This window comes from Archocentrus centrarchus, chromosome 3 (assembly GCF_007364275.1).
Source record: "Archocentrus centrarchus isolate MPI-CPG fArcCen1 chromosome 3, fArcCen1, whole genome shotgun sequence".
NCBI lineage: Eukaryota > Metazoa > Chordata > Actinopteri > Cichliformes > Cichlidae > Archocentrus > Archocentrus centrarchus.
The window spans coordinates 13,087,428-13,106,466 of NC_044348.1; the positions used below are offsets into that span (position 1 = coordinate 13,087,428).

Consider the following 19,039-nt stretch of genomic DNA (forward strand, 5'->3'; position numbering starts at 1 on the left):
CTCAAAAATCTGTTATACGTCATTCCATGTTTACTTCATCACACCAGCAGTAGCCCACGAGAGCGCTAACGAAGCATGGAGGGAGCTAACGGCAGAGGGGCAGCAAATGAGAGTTATTTCATGCCTGCTTCACCAACAACTTTTATTTGTATGTTTGCAAGAGTTTTTTAATTAACCGCAAACTGTGGTGAAGTCAAGTCAATGAAAAGCTCAGACAATGATGCTTTGGCTTCTCTTAATATGTCCAGTCTGGCATTTTTTAAAGTAGATGCTTTGAACACTTGCTGGGAAGCTTTTATTAGTAGCTCCACAAATGATGCTCGTGTGTGTGTGGGTGTGGATGTGTGTGTGTGTGTGTGGAGGTTATCAGGGTTCTAGCCAGCAGTCGATTGCCCAGCACTTCGGTGGGCTAAGGCACTGTCTCGCCAGGCTGAGAATCTCACCAGTTCGACCACAATTAGCAAGTGGCCGCAGCTATTAGCGCTAGCAAATGTTCGTCTGATACCCTGGGACACCCCACACTCCCCACCCCGGTCGCCTGATTGTCTGATACCACCGGGATGTGAATTTTTTTCAGCTAGATCTCTGGGTGGTGACTATGACTAGTGCAAACAGATTTATCTTCGTCCTGTTCTCGTGTATTATTTAACTAATAAACCCAAATCTAGTACATTTATATTTTATATGTATTTATTTGCTACAGGTTGTTGAGTTTAAATCAAACCTGGTGTTGCCTTACACATAAAAGAATAAGTCTCTTCCCTGCAGCTGAAATACAGTTTTAATTTAATACTGCTATCAGATCAATATTCTGTACCACCAGATACTTGAAGTCAGGTTTGTCTGTATCATATTGGAACTGGACACAGTTAGATTGGTGCATCCCTGACTTTCATGTTCACTATTCTTAATACCGACACAAAGCAGCCCTGTTAAATTTCTGCATTGGCGTTCTTAAATACACGTTCGTTAGGTAATGTCCAGAATGTAGTGAATGTGATGATGGCTCATGTCAGCAACATGGAGTGTGTGTTAATGACACACTGTAGATCTGTACTGTATGATGATATTTCTGTTATCTGCAACAAAGATTGTGTGTTAAAGAAATCCGTTTCATAACCGTGTGTGGAACTGTCGAGGAGGCTTTATAGCTGGATATATGGTTTAGTATATGTGTTGAGACAATGTGTGTCAGGTGGAGATATTTATTAAATGCCTGCTTTTTTACTGGCTAAGAAATGTGTGGGTGAGCGGATGGCTGCAGGCTTTCAGAACCAACACAGTTGACTTGTTCTGTGGTGTTAGAGCATGTGCGGGTGTTTATGTACCATGTGCTGCTACTCCTCCATTTCCAATATTCATAGAGCTCCGTCTTTCACTGAAACCATGGCAACAGAAAATGACAAATGGCAGAACTGTGGAAACGCTCAGGTTGTGTGTGAGGCTTAATGGCAGAGCGAGCTTTCTTGATTTAAATAAATAAATAATAAAATCACCGTGTCAGTGAACAGTGTGGCTGGCCTTTTCTTCCTGTATAATGTCATGGTTTAATATATTTACAACCTGCACAATTAAAAAAATCAACTTTTTGCTGGTCAGTTTGGTTTTTTGCTCATATTGTAGTTTTTATTATAGCATGTGTAGTTGTGTCCATCAGAGACTGCAGAGCAGTTTTTGGCATTACGCATCCTTTAAGAAAGACGGACAGGAAATATTTGTTTGTGTGAAACTACCCTACAGCTTCTAGTGCAGAAAAGCCATTTCTGTAGATAGATTTAATTATAGATGTAATTATGTGATCCTGTTGTAAAATATGTTAAGAAAGAGACTAAAAGCTTGTGTTTTTGTGTATGTGAGTACCTGATAAATTTAAGTCATATACTTAAGCTTAGGGAAAGGGGTCCTGTGTGAACTCTCTCCCCCCCCTCTGCCCATTCAATTCATATGCCATATCACTTAATATGAAGAGAGGAAGTAATCGTAGGATAGCAGGAATGTACTGATGGAGGGAACGGGTCCGAAAGGCACTGCTGCTTTTCTGGAGCATCAACCAGTGCCTGTGCTGTAAAATAGGACAGTGGCAGGCCAGCAAATCCATCCACTCCAGCCCACGCCGTGTTGACACTGATGTGCAGGTTTATATAGAAAAATATAGGAATGGATCTTAGAAACAAATGTGTTTTGGGATTTAACATATTTATCTGTCAGTGTGTGAAATGGACATATGTGACAATGACTCCTTACAGCACCTGCTTGGATTGTTTAGTGTTTTTTGTTTGTTTGTTTTTTTTAAATATAATTTCACTAGCTGTGTTTTAAGTAATTGTTATAAACATAAGGCTTTGCTTGCTCCTCATTTTCACATCTTTAACTTGATAAAAATTCCTGAATTTTTGACTGCCTGGAGGATAGAGCTGTTTGCCTCAGTTATTTGTGATAGGCAGTGCCATTGTTTTTTTTGTTTGTTTTTTGATTGTGTCTTGAATAAAGGGATAGATAAAATAGTTGGAGTGGTGCAGTAGTTAGCACTGTTGTCTCACAGCAATAAGTTCCTATGTTTGAATGCACTGGCCAGCTGTTTTGTGTGGAGTTTGCATGTTCTCCCCTGTGCTGGTTCAATTCTCTATGGCCGTTTTTCCACTGACGGAGTGCCGGTGCCATTATTTGAACCGTTAAGTGTTTTTTTTCCACCGCGAACACACTCGGTGCTCTGCTGAAAAACAGGTTCAACTTGGGCCCCGTAAGCTAGCTGGTCTAGAACCAATAACACATGACGAGAGCAGCATAAGGGCATGATTCTGCCATCTCAACGTAAAGTTTTCTGCCGCTATTTCACTGCATGGTGTGTATTACAGGAGAAAAGGGGTGCGATTTTCACAGCTGTGAATTAGGTTGGTCCCTAAGGCTGAACTTGCTGCTTTGTATCAGTTCACATCACAGATAAAAGGATGCAAAGTGCGTACTTGTCATCTTGCTCGTAATCGCTGTCTGTGTTTACCTCTGTGCTGCACACAGATGCTGCAGTAGTTTGGTTTGGACCATAAAATGTGTTCACAGCACAAGAAAGGGGAGCACGTTCTCCCACGTTTGCGCTCTTCGGCTTCCGTGTCCAGACGAGGACCAGCCCATGCTCATACGTAAAGGATCCGTTCACATAGCGCGGTGGAAAGGCAAGCCCGTTCTTAAGCGTTTCGCCGGTTCGTTGAAACCGACACCAGCACTGGAACGAGCACCGGCACCTCTGTGGTAGAAACGTAGCATATGAGAACTCCGGCTTCCTCCTACAGTCCAAAGACATATTAGGTTAATTGGTGTTTGTAAATTGGCCATAGGTGTGACTATAAGCATGAATGGTTGCCTGTACTGCAACATCTTAGCTTGTTCAGTCCTGACCATTTATTACACACTAACTGCAGAGCCCTGCGTGACTGTGCATTTTCATGTTTTGGCCATGCAACAACTCTGGTCCTTGCTGCTTTTATAACCGTGCTTCAGGTTCTACCTGTTTATGCATAAAAAGGATATTAGGTACCAAAAAATAAGGTGTACATTCAAACACCGGTTAATGATGTCCCACCACAGTAGAGGATTAAATAAAAACCACTATATTCAGTTGACCTAAAGGGCAAAGTCTGTATGAAAGCCCAGTATGAAAAATCAGCAATGCAGAAACCACAGTAATCATTATGGTTAATTTTGGGTGCAGTTACTCTCCTTTTTAAGTTGCTTTTGCCTGCGTTTGTATTTGATAAATGAGTGTGGTGCTTCGCTGACTTTGTGCGTTGGTTGTGAGATCAGTCAGTAAAATGCCATAATGTTATATGCAATGTGCGCTAAAACTGGATCCTAATACTTATTAATTATCCTGTTTTGGACACACTGCAACACTATGATGGAGTACCATTATGTTAAACCCTGGTAATGTTTAGTATTCATTATGATTGTTGCATGCTCTTTTCTTTACTCCTTTGTTTATATGAATTCCTGTGATTAACTAGTTGCAATCCTGTGGATGTTTCACCTAGTGAGATAAGCTTGTACTCTGTATGGTCTTTGCTCTTGTGATGAGGCCTTGGATTAATTTATTAGATTTTTAAAAAGTACCTCTGAAATATGAACGTCCCACATATATTGTTTTCATCGCGGTCCGTCATTTCAATTTGATCCACATCGGATAAAAGGCTCACAGGTGCTGGAAATGCTGCGTTTTTACAGTAAAAGGAAAAGCATTCCTTTTTAAAGACCATCCTTTAAATGCGCCTGCTATATATTGAGAACACATGCAAGTTTCAGGTTGAGTCCAGCATTTGAAAAGATGTATTTTGAATGTGAGGATTTTTTTTTTTTCCCTCAGTCCAGAGAGCTTGTTACCTTGACAACAGCAGTGGATCCGTAGTGAGGGGAGCTGAGCGAGCGTGCAAGCCGAGCTTGCCGCGGCATGGCTGTGCCGAACAAACAAGCGCTGTCGCTAACTGTGTCACGAGTGCTGCTGCTGCTGCTGCCTTCTCATTGCAGCCCTTCTCCCCCTCCCCTCACTCCTTCTTTCTTTTGATATCAGGCTTTTATTTGGCTGGTTTGTTGTTCAGCTGGTATCCACCCTTCACAGCCATTCAGCAGACTTACCTTCTTGTTTTGTAAAGAAGCAGTTTGTCCCAACTCCCTGTTCCCTCTTTCACCCACTTATTCTCTGTATTTTTTATTTATTTTTTCCTTCTTTCATGCTGATGCATGAGTGTATTTGGTTTCAAGATTTATTTTTTATTTTTTAAATGGAGCTGCCACTATGGTGTGTACATTGGTGGCTCATGCTGGAGCTGTGGAGGATCGCTGTATTCTGGTCCCTCCCTGCAGAAACCAGGCTTTATCAATAATGTAGATGTTTTTGAAGCGGAGATGTGTGGTGTGCATCTCTTTTTCTCTCTCCTCCCCCTGGCCCATCCTCCCTCCCCACAGCTGTCTCCCCACACCCTCCAGTGTCAGGTTTCCCCTCCAGTGTTTGCGCATAGAGGAGCAGATGACTGAATCTAATTAGTTAAAATATTACAATAAGGTCTGATACCTGATGCTTTGACATACTGAAGGCTGAGCCCAGGCTGTTATACTGAGCTGCTGTTGCTTCGTATTGTCTATCTCAGGCTCGATATAAGCATGGGTTTATCATCGACACCAACCACCCTCCAGATGCTGTTAATGGTTTACATGTGACGTCGCATCCACATGGGGACACCCACCTTAAGGGCAAAGCAAGACTTTATTTCAGTGCAAGCCAATTTAATTTCATCAGGTTCATTTAGGCAAAATAGTGGTTGCAGATAGCTGTTCCTGGGTTTCCACCAGAAAAGTCATTAAGGCTGTGACTGGGAATGGGGGGGGGGGGGGGTTGCAAGTTAATGTTGCATTCAATTACTGTGGCGTTATCCACCCGTGAAACGGTAATTGTGTGTCACAGACGGAACAGCAGACACAGTGGGTGAGAGGGCTACAGAAGAGTTTTTTCACCCCCTTTACCTTAACATTGTACAGTGTGGAATTTGGGGATATACGTGAACGGATGTCAGTTGAACAGGTAAAACTAGGCTATATTGCCAAAAGTATTCACTCACCCATCCAAATCCGTTAATTCAGTTGTTCCAATCACTTCCATGGCCACAGGTGTATCAAATCAAGCACCTGGGCATGCAGACTGCTTCTACAAACATTTGCGAAAAAACTGGTCGCTCTCAGGAGCTCTGCGAATTCCAGTGTGGTATCGTGATAGGATGCCACCTGTGCAACAAGTCCAGTCGGGAAATTTCCTTACTACTAAATATTCCATACTTAGTGGTATTATAACAAAGTATACGCGATTCAGAACGACAGCAACTCAGCCATGAAGTGGTAGGTCATGTAAAATGATGGGGGGGGGTCAGTGGATGCTGAGGCGCAGAGTGTGCAGAAGTCGCCACCTTTCTGCAGAGTCAGTCGGTACAGACCTCCAAGCTTTATGTGGCCTTCAGATTAGCTCAAGACCAGTGTGTAGAGAGCTTAATGCTTCAGCATACCAAGACATTTTGGACAATTTCATGCTCCCAACTTTGTGGTAACTGTTTGGGGATGACCAGTCCACAAAGCAAGGTCTGTAAAGACCTGAATGATTTAGTTTGGTGTGGAATAACTTGACTGGCCTGACCTCAACCCAATAGAACGCCTTTGGAATGAATTAGAGTGGAGACTGTGAGTCAGGCCTTCTCGTCCAACATCAGTGTCTGACCTCACAAATGCACTTCTGGAAGAATGGTCAGAAGCTGTTATAGCTACAAAGGGTGGGCTGACATTATATTAAACCCTATGGATTAAGAATGGGATGTCACTCAAGTTCATATGTGCGAAGGCAGACGAGTGAATACTTTTGGCAATATAGTGTATATTAACTCACTAAGTGAACAGGCTTCATTGGTTAATCTAACAATTGTAGCTTTGTCTTTAAAATAATTATATGTGGTGCTTAAGGTGCAAACCTATGTTCAGTGGACCTGATATATAGTGGCAGTTCAGTTAAATGTACTAATGACTTGTCATCTAGTTTGATCAAAGCTACTAGCAAACAGTAGTGTTGCAGCTAAATGCTAACACACGCCTGCTAATCTAGCCATATGAACACAGACAAAACTGTGCCAAACCCTCCTTCCACAAAGCAACTCTGCTTCTGAGGGGTGGATAATCTAAAGCGGCAGGAATATTGTGAGGGGCCACTGGAAATACGTTTTAATTAGCTCTATGTCATACGATAGTTAACCTATATATTATTGCCTTGTCTGTACTGCTCTACAGTACTCACTGCAGTGATCCTGAAAATAACCTCACATGAATCAGCATAGAGTACCTATCTAATGTTAGCTATTTAACACACTAGTTCCAGTATATTAACATATAATATAATATAAAGTTAGCATGTTTTTTTAAAAATACACTTCTGGATACCTGTATTTGAGCTGCTTCTATATATTTGAGGTGCAGCACTGTTTGCATACTATCTTTTGGTTATCTTTAAGTTGTCCCTGATGATCTCAATCAAATTTCCTCCATTCCTCGTGTTATTATTTCTAGTATTTCCAGTACTTGCAGCACTTGCAATATCAAAGAAAAATGACTTTTTGTTTTGACTTCATATCACAGTATGAGGTCCTGTGATATTTCTGCTATGAATGTCCTTGTGTGATGTGCATGAGGCCTGTGACACACCTTATGAAATCAGACAAGGGCCTGAGCTTGTTGTTCCAGGTTGGCTTTCAGCTGCCCCTGATCTGCCCTATGATAGGACGGCCAGATATAGGGCTGAGTGGAGAGGTGCGCTGTAGCCCTGGGGGGGCACTGTCGTGTTTGTGTTTTATGGTCCAGACTTCTGATGAAACACAAGCAATGATTCAGGTTTGGAAAGCAAAGCAAAACCTGCATTAAAACATCCAGAGAAATCTGTGCTCTTTAAGGCACATACACAAACTTCATGTGCCACCAGAGGTCATTCACATGAAACTGTTGGTCTCAGAAGCAGTCTCGCTTCACTGCATAGAGTGAGTCTAGTCATCTTAAGTTTAAGCAGCAGGACATTTGCGGTGTTGATACAGCTGATGAGATGCTTAGGTAAGTAAAGCTCTCTAAAATAGGCTCCTTTTTTGCTGCAACCAAATGTTTGAGTCACTCAAGGCGCAGTGCCATTCTCTGAGCTCCAGTGAAGAGATTTATCTCTATCATCAGTCATAGTCTGTCAGCATCAAAAACAGGCTCTGATTCTTGTTGAAGGTCAATGTTAAAACCAGGGTTGGTCTCACAAGCTCTCTCACAGGGTTTAGAGAGGCTTGTAGAGGAGCTGCTGTAAGCACACACATGTAGCTTATTGTACCATGGCTCACATATTCTTCTGTTCCTCACTGATATGTGACCTGCAGTGCTGTGATGAACTTGGCGAAGCACTTCGAAACACACTGCTGATATTTCTGCTGCTTGATAACAGCGACGGTGAAGATGCAGAAGTGAATATGCAGACCTGTTGTCATGGTGATGCAGAACTAGAAGTGTGTTGTAATTATGCATGATCATGTTAAATCTTTGAAGTCAGCTCTGCATAGTTTGAAGGCAGTGCTTTTTTTTTACTAAGTGGAGTTAAGTGGAGCCACACATCAGGCAGGTGTTTCGACCTGTTAATCTGCATTAGTCTGGAAACAAATGTTGCATAGTTATATAGAAGCGTGCACAGACTTATGTATTCAAAAGTTAGGCTTTTATGGGACTGATGTCAGTGAGGTTAATATTGATGTTTTGTTTAAATTTGCCTGTTCAGTAGATTTTGTGCATGTGCAGCACATGTGTCACCGTCTCCTGGTGTAGCTTAGTCAACGCTCTTTATCTAGGAAGAAACCATTAGTAAGAAGCCTGTCAGTGCCAGTAAGCAAACAGTTGTTCCAGCTCTGTGTTAGTTGGCTTTTGTTTCCTTAACGATGCACCCATTTGGTCATTCTCATTGAAGATTTAATGTGAACTAGCTACACGGACTGTGCGCAAAAATTTCTTCCTCAATGGTTATCTTATTGGCACCTGTTTGATTAGCTCCCTGAAGATGGATATCTATCATCTGTTCTACACTTATTATGTCACTCGTAATTCCTTAGCAGTTTCTTCTAAAAGCATCTCTGCAGAGGGACAGGTCAGCTAATTTTTTATTTTTTTTTTTTTTAATTCTGCTTAACAGATTATAATCAAAACATAGCCACTGTTCTAGCCACAATTTGACATATTTTGCGATTCACGCTGTGGAGAATTAAATATCTATGTCCAGATACATCAGTCACTTTTTTAACAGTGTGTGTGCAAAAGCATTTTATATACACTTGACAAGAAAGATCTTAAATCTTACAAAATTCTCTGGAGAAGGTATTGGTTAAGTCATGCTCAAAACAAAGTTCTTTGTGCAAAATGTTATCCGACTTTGTCAAATGGCACAAATAGCTTGTCTGAATGTTCACATGCAGAGGGAAAGGAATGGGAAAATGTAATACTGTTTTTAAAGATAAGAGAACATGTTTTCATAGTCTCTTGAGTAACATTCATAGTGTTGTGCTATGCTGTGCACACAAATAGTTGTTAAATTTAGGAAATATCCTTCTTAATAGTATGGTTGGTTACACAATGGTACACATTATAATGTGGTAGTTGTAAAAGAATATGTAACGTATTGCTAATGATGTTAGCCTACTCTAACCGTTTCTACCAAAGTTTCTGGCTTTGGTTCCTTTCTTATGCTCATTGGTGCTTTGTCAGTTTTTTTTGTTTGTTTGTTTTTAAAGTGATCAATAAGATGGATTGTCCTTATCCTGTATTGCAAACTCTGTTGGGAGGGTAGTGTTGTACCCTCTGTCTGGATTATAACAATCCATCAATCCTGTACTTCCCACTGGGAAAGCTCCACAGGTTCCACTCCAGTACAAACACAAATGCGCATCTAACCATCATCCTCCTTACCTCTCATGCCCTCCTAGGGAGGTCTGACCTTAATCCTGTGTTGCATTCACACCTACCACCCTGCCTGTGTTAAAACTGAAAACAAGTTGCTCTTGACTTCTTGCCTTCAGTCCTGTTATAATGCCTTAAAACCAATGAAATAAGTGTGGGTTCAGATGTCCCAAAATCACTGGAATGCCAAACCCAACACTGGGCCCCTGTTAAATACCCTCCCATGTCCTGCTGCCTAAATCCTGATAAACCCTTGTCCTCATTGTGTGGCTGGACTGGGGGCAGGGCAAACAGCAGTTCACTGACTTCAGGATTTCTCTGTATGCTATTACTTGTTGACCTGTCTCTGACCTGTTTCATGCCATCACATGTTGTTCAGAGGTGGGATTTTGATTAGACTTTAAAGTTGTACAATCATAAAAAGAATATCAGTGTATGGGAATTCATGTCACTTGGACAGGAGAGGTACAGGAATCACCTCGTAGCACATGGGATAACATTGGGTACAGAGGTTGGGTATTTTGGAAAAGACAAAATTGGGAGTGCCTAGTTTTGAGTTGGCGGAGCAAATGTGGGACAAAATACCTTTCTGCCTTTCTTAACAACTAACAGATCCTCAGAATCAGAAATGTGCCCCTCTCCATGCACCTGAGTCTGTCACAATAAATGTGAGATTGCCTGTGTTTTCCTATTAAATAATGTTTTTTTTGTTTGTTTTTAATCTTTTTTCAGGATTTGTGGATTCTGCAGCAGCAGGTGTTTTTTCTGTTTGGATTTTAGCCCACTGACATTCTCCTACAGCCATGGAATCGGTATGTTGACATATTATGTTTTATATATTGGCCTTTTAGGCCACTTCTTTTTGCTTCTTAAAAAGATGTTTTATGGCTGTTTGTTTCTTTTGCAACTATACATGGATTGTGTACAAAGACATTCTTTATGAGGAGAGCACAAGAATAAAATGCTATTCACGCTGAGAAGTTTCTTGGGTGTTTGCTATGGACTGTGGATAGAGTTAACTACTTCTGACCCGTTTTTAGTTTAGGTGAACTCATCATGTTCATATCTTGATGCTTTTAAAGTTCTTGACTAAATCGATTGAGATATAGTTTGTAGAGCCCTCCAAACATTAGCTTTGCATGTGTTACAAGTAGCCGTTAATCTTGTTGGTTTAGCAAGCATGAAATGCATTCAAACGACTCTGTTGTTTGTTCCCTACATGTTAGCTCTCTTTTCCGTAACATCTAAGCTTACTGTTGAAGCATAATGTAAACCTAGAATAACATAGAGCTGAAACAAATAGATTGTTGCAGATGGCTTTTTTTTTTTTTTTTTTTTTAGCTGTTTGAGTATCGGACTTGTGCTTAATATCACTGCATCCCTAGTGTTTTTTTGTTTTTTTGTTTTGTTTTTTTTAACAGCAAGTGAGACTGATGATCTTTTGTAAAACCAGTTCCTGATAAAATAATTTTAATATGCACAACTTTGGCTCTGGTGTAGCAGTTTCTCCCTGTTGTTTCCAGCAGGTTATGAGTAATAGACAACACAAAAGGCTGCTGTGCCAAAGTAGGAGTGAGTGCATTTGCAAGGCAAGTAGAATTATGTATTGAAGGTAAGGTACGAGGCATTGGCTAAATTGAAATAAACATCACAATCGTGCAAACAATTTCTGTGGTAGCAAGCATGCTTTGTTGCAGTGATATACACTTAACTAGCACAGGATAATGGAGTTTATTTATGTAAACAATGGCATGTACTATTTTTAAGAAAATTTTGTTATTTAGATTTTTTGTTGCAAATGTATATCAGTTATAAAATACCCATCTTCTGTCATTGTCAACCATGGGGAAAAAAAAAAAACATTGGTTTGACCCTTTACACACACGTGCCCATATGCTACAAGTAGCAGGATCTACCCTGTGTTTTAGGCATGCAGGAGACTGTGCAGGAGGTGCTTGTACCAACAGGCAGGCTGAAAGCTCAGCAGCCTCTGAGCTCTATCTATTGGAATGCATGTATTAAGAATGGGGCTTAGTGCAAGCCTAACCTCTGCTTTCCTGTCCCATTGTCAAAGGTTGTGTGTGTGCGTGTGTGCGTGTGTGTGTGTGTGCGTGTCTGCGTGTGTGTGTTAGAGACTGTAAAAAGTAGGTCACAGCTTCTGTAGTGCAGAACTAGCATGTGTCCAACAAAAGCCCTCCATTACCCTCTGTCCGTCTCATTCACACATGCATTGCGCATTCACAAACACATCTTTATGTTTGGTTAATGCAACTATAGCTGAGAGCACAACCCATTTTATTGTATTTCTGACAACAAACACACTTCCTTGTGGCAAGAAATGAAATAAAGTTGGTTACTGGTTAAATATAATTCACAGATGAGACAGAAATCAAATGAGGGGAAAAAAAAAAAGTTGAATGTGTGTTAAAAAAAATCAGCTGCCGAGGGTTTGTCTGGACTGTCCCGACACCAACAGCTGTGAGACTGGCTTATGCCTCTCTTCTTCTACACAAATTCATGTCTCTCTGTTTTTGACTCACTTGCGCTTCCACCCATCTGCCTCTCTCACGTCTCGGTGCCTGTGGCGGTGCACTAGCAAGAGCGGCTTCTGTTTACCTCTTCGAGCTGCCTATATCTGCTTACTGTCAGTGGAAACCAAGGAAACTGATCACAAAGCTTATTATGGTGCCAGGAGTGGAATATACGCTCTGTGTGTGCGTGCGCTGACACACACCCAAGCCCTCTTGCCACTCTCCTCCTCCCTCTCCTCATGTGATGCTGGTCACATGGTTTCCAGGCAAGCAGCTCAGTAAATCAGAATCAGACTTTTATTTTTAACCACTTTAAATCCTCCACCTGGTCTCAGTGGTTAGCAGAATTGACTGAGGTTCCTGGCGATTACTTGCTTTTTTCCTCCTCCCTGTGTGTTTCTTATTAACTGCATAACTGTTTTGATGTCACATCTACGTGAGCTGTCTACGTGGGGTTTTATGTGGGGTTAACAACGATCTGCTTGTGATCAGTGATCTGCTACGGTGGTAGTAGACATTCTTGATTGAGATTGTGGAACCGGATCCGTTACATAAGGAGTGCATTTTATTTTTTTTTTTAATTAACATGACTGAAAGAAGAGATCCTACTGCACTAGACCAGAGGGTCTGCACTGACTGCTTTATTAAATAATATCCACACTGCATTTATGACAGCCATGTTTGTATGTGTGTAGAACTACAGTTATAGACCCCTCCACACAAGACATAGTTCACACAAGACCCAGGATCTTGTGTGAACTATGAACACTTTTTATTTACCTCTTAAACATTGCTCCCCTTGCTAGTCACCACCAAAAATACCAGCTGGTTAATCAACTTATTTTATGTGCAACGACAGTTTCCACCCACCACTATCTGCGGCTACAGCCTCGACAGACTGCTGTGCCCCCTTCTCCCTCTGTGGCTGGAAATTGTAAACAAGCAAGGTGAAAAGTGAGTCGATGACAGCTGAGTGAAGCAGCCAGTTCTGCTGCTGTTTATTGTAGAAAGTAAGTGGTTGTATGTTGGCCGTGTCAGAGTGAACTGACATGTGGAACTGCGTTCTGCACAGGCAGTGTGGACACTAACCTGTAGGGAAGAAAGGTGCTGGAACAGCCAGTGTTAGCCACACTTGATAAACTAATCTGAAGTCACGTATGTGTTATGCAAAGTACTAAAGCTCCCCTCCACATATAAAGTGAATGACTCGTCATGTTAGCCATGTGTGTCTAGTGGAAATTCCTGGCTCCAATTGCCTACTTAAACGGAATCAACAGTATCCTTTGATCTTACTGGTAGTCACTTCAGTCCCTCGCTTGGAAGCTGAGAACAGTTTAGCGTGAGACCTGCACACGTCACGTAGCCAGCGGTATTTTGCCCTTTGTTGCCTGAAGTCACTGAATTACATTGACTTTAAGGTCTCTGGTCAGTATGTTGCCACTAGCCACTTCCTGTGTGGAAAGGAAGAGCCACACATTTCAACAGCACTTAAAACCTGATTTGACTGTCGAAGGATGCTAAATACACATACGCAGTATGTGATAGTTTGTGCTCTGTTTTGAATGTTTTGTTATTTATTTATTTTTTAGTCTAATTTTTTCTTTCTCTCCTTTAAACAACTTGTAAATTAGTCACCAGGAGCATCCCTAATTCAAGTTTCCAAAGTGCGTTGAATGCGTCTTTACTGCATGGCTTCTGTCTTCTGTCTGTGCTGTACCCAGCCCTCAGGAGTGCTGATATTATTCTTTTATCTTTCAAAAGAGGAGCTGAGAGGGGAGATGTCTGGGTGTTCGATTTGGTGCAGATGAAAGGCAAACATTCTTGTAATCACACTTCCTCCACTGGCTCCCTCACAACTCCCCTTCTATCTCCTCTTCCTTCTCCAAAGCAGGGCTTGTTCCTCAGTGGGGATTAGTGTGAGCGGTAGCTCTGAACAGGGAAGTGGGCCCTGCCAGTCACATTACATAACTCGCCCCCGCTACTGCGGCTCGGCATGGCCTGGCTGGAGAGACGACCATAGAAGCTTTGTTTTCCCAGCCTTCCTTTTTCCTCCCCTGTGCTACTGCTCCTCCTCCCCCTGAAGCAGACTGCATACTGATGCTGTATAGAAGGAGTCTGTTTACAGGGAACAGGCAAGGCACTGTGGTATGGAGTGTGGAGAAATACGCTAATCGCTGCGCTGAATGGCAGAGAGCTCACATCTTAGGCGTAGGAATTTGAGGTCTGCTATAGGTCGTTCAGTTTCGGGAAGCTGGGAAGCAGGGGAATGTAGTACTATGCTCAACTTCCTGCCCAGGGGCTCCACATCAGCATATTGGCGTTTGGTTCAAGTGCATTCAATGTCAAATTTCTCAAGGCCGGCTGTGAGATTAAGTACTCTCTGATTGTTTTTGTACCATTGTCCTGTGCATTTTTAGCACACTCACACAGATGCTCGCTTCCCCACCTGGCAGTATGCCATGTCTAGTGGGTAGTGAGTGGGAGGCCAGTCTTCTTCGTGTAATGAAGGTTCAGACCAGTTAGCACTATGAGTGAGTGGAGTAACTTGTAGGTGTGAGAGTGAAAAGAATACAAAGCATTGCATGGCAGCAGATTTATGAACGCATCTTGCAGCATTGAGCTTGCTCTTAATTACTGCTTCTTTTTTTTTTCCTTCTTCTTTTTTCCTGCCTTGCAATTGGGATAGTTAACAGATGATTTCAGTAGTGAAATTTAACATAGCAGAAGACTCTTGGCTGTTAGGAGGCATGTATGTAACAAATGTATTCATTCTGTTTGTAACATTTTGGTAGTCAAAGTTGAAACATGTTCAGCAAAGCAACAGATAATTGGTGTCTAAGCAGTGCAGCTTCGAGGCATCCAGAGTGTTTGTACCTCTTCTCATGCATCATCATCTACTTTATCTTAAATTGGTGGAAAGAGTCAGAAATTATATGTCACTGTGTCACATCAAGCAGTCTGACTACACCAATGGGTTTTATTTGGAGGTGCATTTTGAACCATGTTTAATTATGTTCGATTTTCAAAAATGAATACTTAGGAGAGCAGAGTTCAGAGCATCTCGTTGCACCAATTTCAACCATTTTTGGAGGGGATTAAATCACCAAACCAAGACTTAGTCCACATTTTGCTCAGATGAAGTCATATAGATTACTGATTTTGATAAGCGTCTGTTCATCACCATTAACGCTGCCAAAGTGAAGTCATATCTGAGCAATGCTTTGGTCAACTTTCTTTTTTTTTTTTTTTTTTGCATTTATTCATTGAACTCTTTATTTTAACCGTGGGGTACTGCAGTAAGAAAAACATGTGTTTTACCCTCAAACCTAAACAGATAATTCTTGTTTTTGATAACATGCCAACTTGTCTTGCCAACATAAATTGATCATTGGGTTTTCACAGACCACAGGCACAGGTGGTATTCAGATCAAGCCTTACGAACGTTATCAGATCAGAGCAATTTAGACTTGCAGAAATGTTACAGCCCGTGCAAATCAAAGTAATTCAACTGTTTGAACTTTTCTGAGGTTGTCAAAAAACATTGCATTAGTGACAACTGAGGGGCACTGCAAAAAAGGGGGGAAAAAATGCATTTTTCCTTTCAGTGCTTTTAACATGATCAGATCTGGTTGCTATGGCGACTGTAACCGCTTTGCCCCCTCGTCACAGCATGCGTCTGTATTTCATACTGTATTCGCACATGGTTAGGTTGGGCATTTCTGTCTTATTGTTCTTTTCTGTTATGTATATTTTTGTAAAAGAATGGATGCGTGTGTGAAAGCAAAATATATATATTGCAAAACTGAGAGAGAGAGCACGATCAACACATTTGATACTGTAAACATGTCATTTATACTTAATCCCCTCCTGTATTTGCTTAATTACACACACAGAACAGTAGTACCACTGCACAGCCATGAACACAGGATGTTGGTCTGCTTTCATCTATTTAAAAAGGGGAAAAAAAATCTGCTCTTTCTTGGGAGGTCATGGTTGCTTCTCAGGCACTGTTTTCCTCAAGCTTAAGTACATGTTAATACACGCATGCACAAAGAGGAAGTGTACCTGATGGTTAGACTGATTTAGGCTCACTGCTGCTTCTTGATGTTGGTGGTCTATGAATTGCCAGCTGCTTATTCTATCAGCAGCCTGAACCCTGTATTTAAAAGAAGAAAAAAAAAATAGCGTGACATGTCACCGTCTCCGCGCTGAGTCACATCTTCTTCCTTCTCTTCTTGTTTTCTTGACTGATCTTAAACATGACATCGTTTATATAATATAGCGTCTCACTTTCTCTCATTTCATTTTTGCAATTTGGCAGTATATTTATTGTGTGATTTATTTATTGTTAAAGGATTCTTGTCATTTCCCAGTAATTTTTTTTAATTATAATAATGTGTTCATTTTCTGTATGCAGAAAGCAGCTAAAATGATCTCTTCCTCGAAATTCTCCTAGCTTACATGGAAAAGTGGGAGGTGTGTTCTGATTTGTATTTGTGTACTATCTCGGCTTCATCTCTGCATTTGGAGACGGGCTTGAGTGCGTTGTCAGTGTGTCAGCCATGAGCCAAGTTCCCATCAAAGAGTAGCTGCTACACCAAAGACTGTGTTTAGATGTGATGGCTAATTTTAGAGCTGCTAGGCCCTTGTCCAAGGTGGGGGAGGATAAGATAACATTGAAGTAGCCCTCCCTTCCCTACGCAGTTGGGTTTTGTTTGTCCATCCAATAACCCTGTTTCAGCCCCTGTGGATGTTGTGCACAAATAGAAATGCTGGGTGGTGTTGATGGCGTGTGCAAGTCTAAATCGCATTCATGTTTTGAAGATCTTGATGTTGTCTTAGAGCTTACTGATAAAGTGCACATACTGGCACGTGCCCACATAGTTTTTTTTTTTTTTTTTTTTTTTGATAGATTAAATTAAGTGTGTGTATAATTATTCACACAAAATTGAAAAAAGTGACACTGCACAAGTATAGTGGGCCAAATGGTTAGCAGATATTAAATAGTGGTATATATAGTTTAGGATATTGCAGGGTTTCTCCTGCATGAAAGAGGTTTTGGCCTTTCACCAAAGGAAGATTTTTGGAAGTGGGATTTAATTTACTTAGGCTTAAAAAATGTATTTGCTAAATGGCAAAAAATAACAGGACAATGCATAGACTGCTGTTATTTCAGGTAACACACACACACATTGCCTTAACAGTGTGGACCAATCATGCTTACATGCCTGTTCACCCTCCAAAAGCTCATTTTGAGCAGGAAAAACCCTGTATGTATTTTAATTACAAAGTGTCTTATCATTGCTTTTTTTATATTATAAAGTGAGGACAGTGGAGAGATAACAAAGGGTTTCATGTTGTCTTGTTTTCAGTTTCATGTCTCCGTGTCAGTTGTAATGGCTCATCCTGGATTAGGAGTTGGTATGAATTGTGAAACTAAACCATATGTTTGACTGTGTTTTGTTTCTGTGGGAAATTCTATGCTTTGTTAGAGTGCAGTGCTACTCAGTAAATCTCTTTTTCTAGAAAGGCAGTTTAAAAAAAGCAAGCAAAGGGCTATTAAATGTTGAATGAGTGCAGAGAGCGGCTAAGATCTGTACTCTACAGTTTCTAGCCATAATAGCACCGATAATGGACTCTGTTCTGATTTGTTTATGTCAGAAAAGCATCTGGTTTCAGGAAATTTAGCCGTGAGTGGGTGTAGATATGTTATTTGTTCTTTTATTTATTTATTTTCTGCCACTGATCTGAATTTCATCCATTTCAAGGCATGCTTGCATGCTCGCACACAAATAAATCTACAAAATACCCAGTTACACACTTATTGAGCCTGCACAACATATGTGGCAAAGCTGTCCCTGTCTGGCCCCACTCTCCAGTCCCTTTCGCAGCCACAGAGCAGTGACCTTGGTTTCAAGTAGCTATACTCTGTTAGAAAGCCAACACCTCTCCGGGGATGGGCTGACCTTGTTGTCTGACACACTGTAAGTCTGCACGCCCCTCTCTCTGTCTTTCTCCTATTCACTCTCCCACACCTCAGTGTTAGCAGCCTAAACAAGTTCTTCTGTGTTAACTTCACCGTTGCAAATGCAGCACAGTGTACTCCAAAGGAGTAGTTCTCTTTTGTTATGTTGTTTCAGTACAAATGCAGCAAGACTGAGGGTTCAGCAGGTTTGGGCCTCTCCCTAACCAGGTGTTCCTTCATCAGACAGACTGTCCTCTTGGTGACAGTGCATGCTTTTTATGAAGGTGTGTGTAGCAGTGCACACGGGTGTCCCCTTCCTTTCTGCTGCTGTCTTTGATTTCCTGCAGCTGTTCAGCTGTGCGTATGGCATGGATGGGTCCAAACATGTATGTTCATTTCATCAAAGGGCCCCAAGTAAAAGAGTTTTTATAGGTATAGGTGGAGATTTTTTATGCTTCTCTACTAGGCTTATTTCTCTGCTTTAGCCTTCTTGCTTGTTATTGAATGTTTTTGTGCCACAGGTCTTTGGTGTTAAGTGTTATTGTTGACAGAGCAGTGCACTTGTGAATACAAAAAAAGGGCGTTCAGTGTTTGCATGCACTCTAAGCATGATCATAATCATGGATTGTATGTGATTCCCATTCATCTAGCCCACATTAACATCCTTAGTTTTACTGTGTTGTGTTTTGAATATTGTTGAGCATATATCAGAAAGGCTTCTTTAGCTTCAAGGCTTCTGAGTGGGTAGATCATTGTAGATGCTTGACTGACAGCTGAGCCAGCAGTAACACAAAGACACATTGAAAGAAAAAATAAAAGTAAAATGCTGGCCTTTATAACTAACTTCTCAGCCAAGGACAGATATCAAACATGGCCCTCAGAATCACATCTTAGATGAACATGTAGGGCGTCAGTTTAGCGCACAGGCGAGCAAATGCAGCAGCCCAGGTTCAAGTCTGACCCTTTGCTGCATGTCTTCCCCCTGCTCTCTTTCTAGGGCTGGGCGATATATCGAGTTTTTAAGAAGTATCGATATAGTTTCATATGCGATATGAGA

General features: G+C 41.3%; 1 protein-coding gene across 1 annotated transcript in view; it reads left to right on the forward strand.

Moving 5' to 3' along the window:
- ankrd11 (ankyrin repeat domain 11) overlaps positions 1 to 19,039 on the forward strand; it is a 113,262-nt gene that overhangs the window by 17,758 nt on the left and 76,465 nt on the right. The window contains exon 2 of the mRNA XM_030719082.1: positions 10,219 to 10,298. The gene's annotated coding sequence lies outside the window, so the exon portion shown is untranslated. The remainder of the gene's footprint in view (positions 1 to 10,218; positions 10,299 to 19,039) is intronic.